Here is a 14,101-nt window from a genome sequence, read left to right on the forward strand (position 1 = left end):
TGTCTCCATGGTTTGAGCCAATCAGCGGCCTTACTGAGCGTGCAATATTCCCCAGTACACCGCCAGCCAATGATTATGTGGATGCACTGCAGTGCTATATTGCACCCCGGCGAGTGAGCGTGCAAATAACCTATTTGCACGCTCACTTCGAAGCGAGCGTGCAAATATAGGTTATTTGCACGCTCGCTTCGAAGTGGGAATATTGCGAGTCGCTCCGCCAGGGAGTCGCTGCTGACTTGACTGTCGACATGATTGTCATGTTGGGCCATGGCCAGACTGGAGACTGCCTAGCCCAGTATACATGCCATGGTACAACTACAACTGTACAACATGACTACATCAGTACATGACTATCACTGAGTCTGTGCGTGTGGTCATGAATCTCTAGCCTGGGTCCAGCCTGGGTCTGGCCCTGGCTGGGGGGATCTGGCCTTCGCTTCCAGGAGCGGAAGTCAAAACTCAAAGTACTGGTTACCGTGTTACAGACACTGCAGTGTGACTCAATCGAAGCCTGAAAAAACCAAGCTCCCCAACTAATACTTGCCCAAGCACATGCGATGCATAGGCGTAGCGCTAGCGGAGAGTGCGTGTGTGAGAGTAGATGCATGCTTCGGCCACTACCGTACCGACATCAGTCAGTGACTCACCAGGTCGCGGTGGTGACCTGGTGAGCTCGCAGCTGCACTGAGCGGGACATGCGGAAGCGTAGATCTGCGCACTAACCCATACTGTAATCATGCCCACTACGTAGACCTGGTAGACACTACAGCTCTAGCTCTGCGGACAGTCACAGTGACTCACACAGACCTGCACAGCGAGCACAGCTACCATGGCTACGCCGAGCTAGCAGCAAAGCTGAGAAGTAAAAACTAAAGTCAAGAAGTAAAGACTCAAAGAGCATGGATTGGCGGAGCTGAGCGCCGTGCTTGACTCACGTAGATCAACGGACTGACTACACAGACAGTCACACTACTAATACTATCACTAGGCCATGGCATGAGTGCGGATGCAGAAAATCGCTCGTAGAATCTACTGGCGCAGACTTCTACTAGTAGTAGTAGTAGTATCAGTAGTATGGCGGTAGGACTAGGAGTAGAGCCAGAGGCTTGTCGTCGTGCTGTTTCCTGCCTTCGACCAGACTATGTCATCCTGAGTATCTACACTGCAAGCGTTTCCTCGGCGAAGCAAGTTAAAATTTATTTGTGGCGAAGCAAGCTAGAATTTATTTGCACAATCTTACTCTTTGCCTCTAAGTGACCAGAACATAGTGATCAGAACAGGCCAGCCGGTTATTGAAGCGTGGCGCATAGTCCATAAATAACGTAGTCATGAAGGGATGCCGCAGTTCGCTATTTCTACCTTCAAATGCTACATCTGTTGAAGAGGATAGGTTTCTAGCGGGTTCACGGATTTATTCAGACATGGACTTGGAAGAAAGGTGAGGTTGAAACATAGCTGTACAAATACACAACTAGTTACCTGGACATGAATGCTGCTAAATTTATCACTGGATAAATATCAAGGTCAAGCTAGCTGTTGGTATCAGCGCCGCCGCTACTGTTGCTGCTGTCACCACCAAATCACCGCTGCTGCTGCGGGTGTCGCCACCAGCACCGCCCTACTGCTGCTGTCACCACCAGCATTGCCGCTAGTGCTGCTGTCACCGCCAGCACCTCTCCTAGTCTCCCACTCTCCTAGTCTCCCACTCTCCTACTCTCCTAAGCCACCAGCGTCGCCGGCTCTGCTGCTGTCACCACCAACACAGCTGCTGCTTGAGAACGGGTTTATTCACAACACCAATTGGGCTAATCGCGTTAAACCATGAAGTAAGAGTCAAGGCAAAAAGACAACCCAAATTCGGAAATAAATAGAACACTCATTTGAAATGTAGATTGAACACAGAAGCTGCACAATAAATCGTTATCTAATAAGATTGCCTAGCGGCATGCAAAGGCGAAGTCACGCCTCTGCCCGTGTCAGCACAGCCGGCGGCAATATGCTGCAATGGGGCTCCCGAACATGCAGCGAATGTAAGAGTAGGGATATCACCGTATTTCTTTCTTTCGTAGTAAACCAAGAATACTGTTTGTTTTCGGGAAGAACTACAGTACAGGAGATAGCACAGATAATTTGGATGAAAAATCTTGAAGGATACCAGAGATATGAGGCGTCAAAGTCATACGCCAACCTTCATCATGATGTATGCGGAATGCCATACTGATGTGGCACCAACAGGGTTTTCCGGAAAGCCTAGCAAGCGCTTAGCAACATTACAATATTGTCAGAATGCTATGAAATCTGGCTTGTAGGTGCAATATAGGTGCAATAATTATGGGTGCAATACAGGTTAGTTAGTCCTAATGTTGACCAAAATATAATATTTCGGCAAGCGATGACCAATGAGAACGAGCGCGGCGCCCGTAGCAACCACCATAGCAACAATGCTAAATCCATTGAACATGAGTTCCATTACTATGAAATTGAAGTGAGCATTGATTGCTATGGTTGTATTATACATGTACAAATAATAAATACAGCAGTTTAGTCTTCAGATGCCCAACTTTAATTTACTGCGGCAGTCACACAGTTGATCAATCATGTACATGTACATTTTACATGTAAAATGCACAATAGTGAAATACGCGTACAATCCAATCACTGACGCGATCCATGTCAGAGCACCACTCCATAGCAATTTCTTTCTGGTTTCAAGGCGACGAGTCGAATACAAAAACATAGCTCACTTTGTCGCAATAGCGAAAGTCTCCGTCAGGTGCAATCTTTCACTAGGGCCAACAAATCATCTGAAACACTCCTAGCGCTTGAACATATTGGGTCCAGAAATTCATTCATTTCGGGCGACCAGGAGGTGAACGTCTTGAAAGCGCGATCAAGAGCGATTCCCCAGCTCGAGAAGAAAGCACTATTCTACATAATTCGAGGTCGCTGAACACGATGGTGGGTGTTCCCTGGCCGTGAACTCCCTCCAAACGGATGAAAAATCCAATTGAAAACTACACTCCTCACAACAAAAAGCTCAAACTACAGTTGCCCAAGCAAGTGCAGCACCAAAACGAGCAGGAAGACCTCAGCTATCAAACGCACCAACTTTCAGCTTTGAAAAAGAAAGCAGGACAAAGTAATTCGAAAAAAACTGCAGCGCAGTCCATGGTGCCACCGCTACCATGCTAATGTACGTGACCCGCGTGAAGGCTGTTTTCAGCTGATTTGTCACGTGACTGAACTCCCTAGTAAGAGGCCCTGCACCCTCTAAAGCACGTGACTGCCCATCGCAGCAGGCAAAACGAAACCCGGGTGCGTAACTCACCCATCACGGCAGAATATACCAAGTCTTTGTTTTTGTCTACAACCAAAGCAGCTAGCGACTTCAGAAATATAGTGGCTTCCTTGCCCGCCACACCCGAGGCCGAAAACACCAGTGGGGTGAATGATGCTCTCTCCACCTGGTTTACTCTTGCACCATACGCCGCCTTCTTCATTCTCCCGTGTGTTCTCAGGTGACTAAGGATTTCCGGACGAGACAGCAAGGACGGCCCAAGGTCAGTGACCCTTACATTAAACTGCTTCTGCTGTCGCCATCAGCACCGCTGGTACATGTCAGCATGAATTTTCCTGGCTCACACCACTTCAAAATGCATGATTTAGGTTGGGTTTAGTGTCAGTGTACCCGATGATCCCAGCAAGTTGAAAGCACTGGTACTGATCTCTATCTACGTTTACACTACAACAATATTAGGAGGATGAAAAAGTGTTTTACTCCGAGTTTCACGCACTAAGCGATCATCAGAAAACAGTAGGGGTGAAATGATTACGCTTTTTGACTATCGAATAAGTTCGGAATAACCTGAACCACTATCGATCGGTTATTGGTTAATTTTTCGATTGTTTCTTCTCGTACAGACAAAAGCCATATTAGAAGCTGAAAATGCGAAAATTAACTTACAAATTTAGAATTTTAAAATAGATCCTGGGGAGAAGAGAATTTTTCCTCGCACATTGGTCTATCTACAATCATACGTGTATAATCATGTATACTGTATGCACAATTGAGTAATCGAAACGTTTCCAATAATCAATTTGTTAGCTTGTAACGAAATCTATTTCGAGTATCCGGTATAATCGATTAAGGGGTAGAAATCAACACAGTCAAAGCACACAAATATGTACTTTTCTTTTTCTGGTGTACAGTCAACTTTGCGAATAACGACATTCGGCGGGGCATCCGAAAAGTGTCCTTATACCCGAAGTCCCATTTGAATGTATGTGAACCCATATTGTTGTATAGTATGATATGCATATCAAAACGAATCTCTTTTCATGGTCTATGTCAAAGTGTACTTTATTTTCATATTACAATTGAAAGGAACTATAAAGTCAATATGGAAGGGAAATAGATTGAAAAGTTGGCCTTTGGAGCCATCTACATGTACATATACAGGGACATGTGCTGTACATATACAGGGACATGTACTGTACATAATTATAATTATGATGATTACTGTACAATCATGTACACCATACAACTACATGTATATGTAGCTGTGCCGATCACTACAACTGCATGTATTTACATGTAGAAGCAAAAAGTAACAATAATAAAAGCACCCCCCACCCCCCTTGGCTGCATCTTCTTGCATGTGTACCTTTATCCATCGCCATGGGTTCTGGTACTTCTGCATGACAGGTACTTGAAGTAGCTGTCAAAAGCCCAGAAAGTCGTTATTCAAGCAGTGGATATGACCTCGGGGCACTAAAAGCTTGTTGTTATTCACGAATTGTCGTTATTCAGATAGTCGTTGTATCCGAAATTAAATGTATACAGTTAGATGGGACTTTGCTCTGGGCATGGAAATTCTGTCGTTATTCGCGAATTGTCGTTATATCCGCAGTCGTTATTAGCCAAGTTGACTGTACTTGTGAACCACTCTATCACCACTGCCGTGTTCCTCCATGCATTGATCTGCAGCTGGGGGCGGAGCTGTTTTAGAGCGGTATCGAGTATGGACTTGGAGACTATGCCAATCTCACTCTTTGAGGGATTAATGAGCCGGCATGGTAGGGACTGGGAAAGGCGTCCTTAGGAACCTTCAGCGTGATGTATGCGTCCTTCTTTGCCTTGCGTCCCATCTGGCGTCCAGCTCCAGAGTACGTGTACACCCCCAAGGTTTTGAGTAGTGAGAAAGATTCTACTTGGTCCGCGTCATCAATATTATTGTCGCTTATCTTTCAGCTTGGTGTATATGTCGGGGATGCTCACTTGGCAGCCCATTTCATCCCATTAATGGTTAGTAAGTTAGTTTACTAGTACCTGAAAGGTCTAGCTAGATTTGGAGTTGATTTCGAGAGCGACGGGTGGGTGATTCTGATTGATACCACGCCGCATAAAATATATTTTCTTGTCACACTGCACAGGTAAGAGCAGCGCGACGCACAATAAAGTAATCGGCTACTATACTCGAAATCAGTTCCATTTTGCAAAACGGCTGAGAAGGCTCACCTCGGGGATCGCTCGACAAGCTGAGATCGTAGTTCCCTCACCTCCAGCTCAACGCTCGGGGTATCCAGCGCCCGTGGAGATTTACTCAGTACTGTACGCGTCGTCGTCGTTCAATATAAAATCTTGCAAAGAACGGCGACTGATTTGAACCACACAGGTAGTCGTGTTGCCCACGCGAAGTCATATAGAGAAGGCAACCGTCACGATCGACTTCCCTTTAGAAAGTAGCCAGGCAGCGGAGAGGAATAGAGATGAGCTTGCAAAAGCGAGAGAGCAATCCAGAGCCGAGAGCAGCGAGGAGGAGGACCAACAAAAGTATGAACACTTCCTTGGACAATACATTCCTCATGGCTAGTTGTCATTCTATACCTTACCTTCTATCGTACCACGTTTTATCACCTCAAGTGCACACGTTGTTGTCCAAAGTCTTATTTCAAATTGTCGAAAGATAAGCGACAATATTGCTGACGCTGACCAAGTATCTAAATGTACATTGCCAAGGTTTTGAGTAGTGCTCAAACGAGCACTCTATGCTATCGAACGAGTAGTGCCACTATCGAGTTGAGTACCCTATAACACAACCTAGTCGCTCTAATGTGCACATTCCCAGCACGCCAACTTTAGCTTCAAATTGAGCACACATGTTCATTGTACAGGGTAGGTCAAGTTTCGCCCAAAGTCAGTGACATCTCTGGGACTGATTTTTCTCTCTTTCACTTGCATCTACATAGCTAAACACTTCCAGTAATAGAGGCACAGCTCTCAGGCGCGTACGCAGGGTCACCTCTAGGGGGGTTTCCAACCGAATCCCAAACAACGAGTAACAAAGTGTGTGTAAGGGTGTTAGTTTTAACCCTTCCTAAAGAGCCGCAGGAAATTTTCAAAATTATGCATTTTTTCGTGTTGTTTGGATCATAACTTCAGTTCTACTCACTGAATCTTCAGTATCTTGGGCTTCCTGGAAGTGGAAAGGTATCAGGGAGAGAATGAGGTCGACCATCATAGCCAGGACACAGTACAGTCATATACATATCCAGCGCTATAGGCTATAGCGGTAGAGTGCAGCGACGGTGCGAAAAATGCCCCAAACAGGCCCAAACGCGTCCTGCTCCAGCGATTTCGTTTTTCTTGATCGCAGAGTTTCGACTTTTTCCTGTGTACTCTTGAAAATATCACAAGGGAAGCCCCTGCAAATTTGAGCAAATCAGCGCGACGAAAATCTCAAATTCTCGATACTCAAGTCGCACTGCGCGCTTTTGAAATTGCCAAGATCGCGGCTCAATTTACGAATGATTTATCTCACGATACATTGCTCGCAGCGCTTCACAAATTGTTTCAACCGACAGCTGAGAGTTTTCTATTCGACCTGGATATTTGGATCGTTGGATTTGAGCGAGATTTGACTGAGTTACGATCTTTTGAAGTTTTGCATTCTTGCCAGATCGATCATGCGCCCTACCAATAAATGCCCAAAAACGTTGCTCGTTTGGAACATTTGGGGGGGGGTTTACGGGCAACGGGAACCCCCCCTGCGTACGCGCCTGGCTCTGACTTCGTCGAGAGGAACTACATAAATAGACTTTGTCAGTTTGTGCTGCACAAAAAAGTCATGACAGCATACATTCCTCTACTATACGTGTATGCTATCGAGTATCGAGCCCCTTTTGAATTCAAGTCAAGTACTCAGCGAGCGTGTACTCGAGTACTCGGTGTATTCCTTTGAGCACTAGCGTTGAGAACTGGAAAAGCTTTCTATCTACATGTACCAGGCTGTAACTGTTCTTCTATCATGACATCATGACACTACGGAGAATTAGCAAGACGGAATCCGCGTTCGTGTTCGCACTCCAAGCAAAGTCGAACTCAGTAATGGAATTTTGCATTGAGAAGGATTAGCAAACAGAATTCACACATGCATGACGTTGACACGTCGTACATTGCTCACAGACAGTACGGCATTGTAAATTGATGACTGTCCTGACACGAATCCGCGATTTGTGTTTCGACTACTTTTCCAAACGAAAAATGCGAAAGTTTGCAATCCAGTTTGCGAACCGAAAAATGTTCGTGAACACGAATGCGAATTTCGTCTTGCTAATCCTCCGTATTGTAGGTGTCTCTTTCCCCGCTGCTGCTGCTGCTGCTGCTGGTGCTGCTGCTATGGTGCGTATTTATGTTTTGGTATACAGGTGGTGGAAGGTGGAGCTGCCCAGCCCGTTCGTCGACGCGTCCACGACTTGCCGACATGGCTGGAGGCATGGACTCTCTTCATGAACATCGTGTGTTCTGCCAACCCGCCTGCAGGAGATGCTCTCATACCAAGCCACCATTGTTGCAGCCAACAGGCAATACTATCCGGAGGCTTGGCTGTCGTACGACACCCAGTTTCGCTCTGCCATTTCTGCTCAGCCAGGCAAGCGCTTTGACGTCATCGACATCAATCTGTGGCAAATGTCCGTGACTAGCCAATCAAGGCCCACATGTGAGTCCTGCCGCCTCGTCCATCCCGGAGGCGGCCAGTGTCCCTTTCGTCCGCAACGTAACAACCAGCAAGCCTTCAATGGGGTCCGTACGGTGTCTAATGGCCAACCGATCTGCCGGAACTTCAACGCTGGGCGTTGCAGTCTCAGCACGTGCAAGTACGCCCATGTCTGCACCCGCTGCGGGTCCAAGGACCACAACGGATCTAAGTGCGGTAGGCGCCAGTAACTGTGCTGCTTTGGCTGCAGCTCCCGCGATTGTACATATTTCTCCCTGCACTTCACGTTCTACTGATTTCACAAGCGCATGTCCTGCTGTCCACACGCCCTCTCTGTTTCTCGCTTCGAATCACTGCTTCGTAACCACCCTGACAGTTCATTGGCTTCGTATGTTATTAACGGCCTCCGCTGCGGCTTTGACATTGGCTTTACCGGCAACCGCATAACTAACCAACACTAGTCCAACCTCTCATCAGCATTCCAGCACTCTGCATTTGTGTCTGCACAGCTCACCGCTTCCTGCAACGCCGGCTACACGGCTGGCCCATTTGACTCGCCCCCATTCTCATTTATGTACTGCTCTGGCATTGGCGCCGTTCCGAAAAAGATTGGCAAGCTACGCTTGATACACCACCTGTCCAGCCCTGCCGGCTCCAGCGTTGACGACGGGATCCCTGCCGAACCTTTCTCTTTGCAGTACATCAGCATTGATGAAGCCATTAGCATCATTATGTCCTCCCCGTCTCCTGTCTATCTCTCTAAACTCGATGTGAAGAGCGCTTTTCGTCAAATACCTGTCCGCCCACAGGATTGGCATCTCCTAGGCATCCTGTGGCAGGGTAAGTACTACTACGACCGTGTCTTGCCATTTGGGCTTCGCTCTAGCCCAGCGGTATTTGATGCAGTGGCAGCCACCATCGAATGGATAATGCACCACGAATTCTCCATCCCTAAATTGCTGCATTTCCTGGACGACTACTTGTGCGTGAGCGTGGGCCAGGCAGTGGCGAATCGGCAGCTGGCCATTCTTCTCCGTGCATTCTCATACCTCGGAGTCCCGCTCGCGCCTGCGAAGGTGGAAGGCCCGTCTCGTACCCTGACATTCCTGGGCATTATCCTGGATTGTGAGAAGATGGAAGCCCGGCTCCCTGACGACAAATTGGCTGACATCAAGCGCCTGTTGACTGCTGCGAGCATCAACCCTACCATGTCTCCCTCGAACTCGAATCTCTTCTGGGGAAACTCTCCTTCGCTGCAAGAGTCGTCGTACCCGGTCGGACATTTATGCGGCGCCTGTGGTCTATTTGCAGTCGCTACCAGCAGCCTCACTACCGCATCAGTCTGACTACCGAGTGCCAGGAAGATATCCAATGGTGGCTAAGGCTCCTGGAAGAATGGAACGGAAAATCATTCTTCCTGTTCCCAGATTGGACACCATCTCCAGACTTGGAGCTGTTCACTGATGCCAGTGGCACCCTGGGCTGGGGCGCATTCAACAGCGGCCGCTGGCTTCAAGGGACCTGGTCGCCTGAGCAACTCGCTCACAGCATTGAGTGGAAGGAGCTCTACGCGTTGGTCACAGCGTGCTGCACGTGGGGCAAGGAATGGCGCCAGCTTCGTATCACAATGCACTGTGACAACAAGGCTGTGGTAGATTGCATCCGCTCCGGCACATCCAAGTCACCGCCAGTGATGACCCTGATCAGGGAGCTGTTCTTTGTGTGCGCTCGCTTCAATTTCACCGTCGCTGCTGCTCACATTGCTGGCCAGTCTAACTGCATTGCCGATTCGCTGTCTCGTTTCCGCATGGAGGAATTTCCTCGTCTCGCCCCAGCTGCTCAAGCACAACCAGACCAAGCAGTGCTGCCATTCCAGTCGATGCAATATAGCCTTGACATACAGGTACCGATTGTCATTGCTAAATTGTCGTATTGAGAACCTGCGTTGGATTTCATCCATCTGCATGCCTACCTTTATCCATCTCGTGCCTTAATTCACTTGTTCTGAGCTCTCGTGCATTGGTGGTGAACGCTTGCTGGGGTGCCGTGTGCTGGTTTTCTGGGAACAGCTTCCTTCAACTGGTTGCTTTGCTGCTACTATCTCTGCTTAAAATTGCATACTATTGGTCAGCTGTTTGCGACGCCAATCAGTAGTCATTGCACCCGGTCGTGGGTACTATTGCCGCTCAAGCATGAGCGATTGCTTTGGCCGTTTGCAACGCCAACTGCTTCACCCTGGTTGGCTGTTTGCAACGTCGATCAGGGAACTTTGCACCCGGTCGGGGGTACTGCTGCGGCTCAGTCGTGAGCGATCACTTTGGCTGTTTGCAACGCCAATCGCTTCACCAGTTGATCGAAACCAGCACACTGGTGTACCCCAATCATCCTTGTGCGGTGTTGTGAGAATACGTGGGTATGCATGCAGCTTTGCTCTGTGACTTTCCATTGCATGTAGTCACTTGGCTCTCCCATTTCCTATACACTGTTCTTATGCATTCGGGTGCAAGCGCTAAGGGGTGTTGGCCACGCTCATTTCCGGATACTCAGGGCTATGGATCATCGTCCTGCTGACATTTCTAGACTCTCTTGGCTCCGCCAAGATCCTGCTCCGGCGGTCGACAAGTCTCAGACTCTCTTGGCTTTGCCAAGATCCTGCTCCGGCAGTTGACAAGTCTCTCGTGGATTCTTCTCCGGCAGTGTCCACCCTGCCGACCCTGAATCTCTCTCTATGTAGCCTCTCACTCCGCTGGCCAGCACTCCCTCGTAGCTCAAGTCGCATTTTGTTGTAGTTTATATGTGTGTGTGTGTGTGTGTGTGTGTGTGTGTGTGTGTGTGTGTGTGTGTGTGTGTGTGCGTGCGTGTGCGCGTACATGTTTGTGTGCATGCAGTCATGCGTTGTGTGTGTGTGTGTGTGTGTGTGTGTTTGTGTGTGTCCCATATGGTGCAGTGGTATGTGCAGCGATTTCCAATCGATAGGTTGCGGGTTCAATTCCCGACAATTATGGTCACACACATCATTCTTCTGTTTCTTAGACTATTCCTGACTTTTCTTTCATTCTCCTAGGTGGTTACCAACAGCCAGTGCATGCCGGAGTATGTGGTGTGATGTGTGTGTGTGAAAAAAAAGCAAAAAGATAAAGACCCGAAAGTAGGGATTCACTGGCCAGAAAAAGCCACTTCATAACTGTGCGGTGTAGACCAGGCTGAATAGTGGCGGTCAATTCTTCAGCCTTGCAAGCAGTTGAATGGTGCAATCCCAGCACAAGCTGCTATGGCTTCTGCTGTAGCATTCGCTATCATCGCCTCCGGCGATGGGCGTCAAATGGTAAAATGGTGTGTGTGTGTGTGTGTGTGTGTGTGTGTTATGTGTATGTGTATGTGTGTTTGTGTGTGTGTTTGTGTGTGTGTGTGCCATATGGTGCAGGGGTTTGTGCAGCGATTTCCAATCGATAGATTGCGGGTTTGTATGTATGTGTGTGTGTTTCTGTGTTATACATCTGCTGCTTTTCTTTAGACTTGGTGTACGGTTGGCTCATCTCATAGTCTAACTGACATACTTCGATCAGTGCTTTCAAAGAGAACATCTCCTCTCGCAGATAGAGTCCTTCTAGACCAGAGGTAAGCCACAATGCAAATTTGGGTCTGCAGGTGCGTGGGCGCGCGAGCGCGCGGGTCTGTGTGTATGTGTGTCAGCTAGTTCGGTAATCAATGGTGCTAGTGAAGCTTATATCAGATCCACTCTGATTTAGTCACCCACACTAGTAGCAAGTATTACCTTCACTGGGGTCAGGGGTAACTGCAGTTGGATCCCAGGACGTATACTCTGATGCCGTCAATCCTTTTTCTGCACCTTGTCCTTACCCACTTACTGAGGTGTGGTGAGCCCATAAGTGGGATCATTTTCAAGTCCACCCAGAGTTTTGGGGATTTGAGGGGGTGTCGGCTGTTGGGCGGTTCAATAGCCAATTGAGTCATCTTTCCAAGATTCCTTTTGAGTCTCTCTTCCCTCTCCCGGGGAGACCCACGTGACCAGTTTTGGCAGTGAGCAACAAGCACAAGTACAAGTGTGTGTGTGTGTGTGTGTGTGTGTGTGTGTGTGTGTGTCCCATATGGTGCAGTGGTATGTGCAGCGATTTCCAATCGATAGGTTGCGGGTTCGATTCCGGACGATTATGGTCACACACGTCTTTCTTCTCTTTCTCAGACTCCTCCTGACTTTTCTTTCATTCTCCTGGGTGGTTACCAACAGCCAGTGCATGCCGGAGTATATGGTGTGATGTGTATGCGTGAAAAAAAAGTAGTGATTCACTGGCCAGAAAAGCCACTTCATACCTGTGTGGTGTAGACCAGGCTGAATAGTGGTGGTCAATTCTTCAGCCTTGCAAGCTGTTGAATGGTACCATCCCAGCACAAGCTGCTATGGCTTCTGCTGTAGCATCGCTATCATCGCCTCTGGCGATGGGCGTCCAATGGTCCAATGGTGTGTGTATCAGTATGGTGATAATTAGGCAGATTAATGGGTGCACGCAGCTTCGTGCTACCGCTCAAACTATGCTGCTATGTTTGCTGTTGCTGTATACTCATGCTTTCCTTCTGTCTACGGTCGTGTGCACTGCACTTCACAGTGACGAAGTCGGCCAAACAGCATTGTGCATGCACGCGTGGTACTCTAGGTGACGTGACACTCTCCGTGCCATTGAACGTGACATTTACCGTGTCGGCAACGTGCGACGTGGCATTTGCCATGGCATATACCGTAAAGTCCGCTGCAAACGCCCACCCCATTTTTGCAAGATCTGCTGGCCTATATGCACTGACCCCATGCACTTTCACCCCTACTGTACGAAAGTGCATCTCACACCGTAGCGCGAGGAATGCTTTGCTACGGTAAACTATGTCCATTTTCTGGGTTTCAAAATGTTTTTGGGCACTAGTTACGAGCTAGCTCCTAGTGATTTTATGATGTTGGTTGTTAAATTTCGAAAATCCAAACGGGAGTTGCTTCGGAATAAACAGGTGAGGTAGCGAAGAACAGACTATTGCAGGAACCAAATACACTTCTGACGGTGTTTCAAGCCATCATTTCCAAATCACGCAAAGCGCAATGGCAAGGGTTTTTCTCGAGCACTTCAGAGTTTTCAACAAGTTAGCAGCGACTTTGTAGGTGTAGCTTCTGTGACATCCCCCCCCCCCCCCCCCCCCCTGTTCGACTTGCAACTGCAATACTGCGACCGGTCAAGTCGTTGAATGACGCTTCGTCAGAACAATCACCGTTCCATTCTGAAAGCGCGACATCGTGGCAATGCAGAAATTTTATGATTTGAAAACCAGATGGATTCTACGGCATTACTTCATGAAGAACGAACTAATAACAAAGACAACTCATTCATCGTGTTGAGTTCGAAACAGGACGACTGACGACACATTATCCAGACATTACAACGGGAACAGGTAGGTTGGGGGAACGACATTTATTATAGACGACGAGACAAGAGACCAAGACGAACGAAACGACTACATTGAAGAGTGAGAAAAGAGAGAATGAAAGCAAGTCTGAATCATAGCCAGCAATCGCATGTCACCACGTACATTGAAAATCAACATAATTTTGCGAATCGACCTTTTTTCAGGATCACTTTTCAACTAGGACGAAGCAAAGTCGGCCGAACGAAGCCTAGAGGAAGAAAATCACCCTCTCCACTTCACCATCACGATACTGACATAGATACGATATGAAACAACTAAAAAATCCACAAGAAAACTGTACGGCCATCATCGCGCTGACTTTGGTCTGACTTTGGTCTGAGAATTTCTATCACGATCAAAAATGTACGAGGAGCACTCAAAAATAAGCCACAGACGTACCTTACTCGCTCTCTACTCCTTTTTCAAGGCACAAACGTCGACTCTCCACTTTCAAACCAGGAACCAGACATACCAGTGGTCCTTTTCAGCTGCTCCACGAGCGCAGGAAAGGTTCACCAAGGGGCGCAGAGCAGCATCCATTCCAGAAAAATAGCTAAAATACGAGTGAGACTGCATGCCTGAGTACATGAGTACATGTATGAGTACATGCAGAAAATAGTCAATTTCAGTGTTTCTGC

At 47.9% G+C, this 14,101-nt stretch overlaps 1 long non-coding RNA gene across 2 annotated transcripts in view; it reads left to right on the plus strand.

Moving 5' to 3' along the window:
* The first annotated feature begins 936 nt into the window (after window positions 1-936).
* LOC135823840 (uncharacterized) overlaps window positions 937-14,101 on the plus strand; it is a 28,473-nt gene continuing 15,308 nt past the window's right edge. Inside the window, exons 1-3 of one of the 2 annotated variants that reach the window (XR_010554776.1) lie at window positions 937-1,438; window positions 3,519-3,560; window positions 11,512-11,615. This is a non-coding gene — a long non-coding RNA (uncharacterized LOC135823840). The other variant, XR_010554777.1, reaches the window with a different exon arrangement.

Source organism: Sycon ciliatum, chromosome 1, assembly GCF_964019385.1.
Source record: "Sycon ciliatum chromosome 1, ocSycCili1.1, whole genome shotgun sequence".
NCBI classification, from domain to species: domain Eukaryota; kingdom Metazoa; phylum Porifera; class Calcarea; order Leucosolenida; family Sycettidae; genus Sycon; species Sycon ciliatum.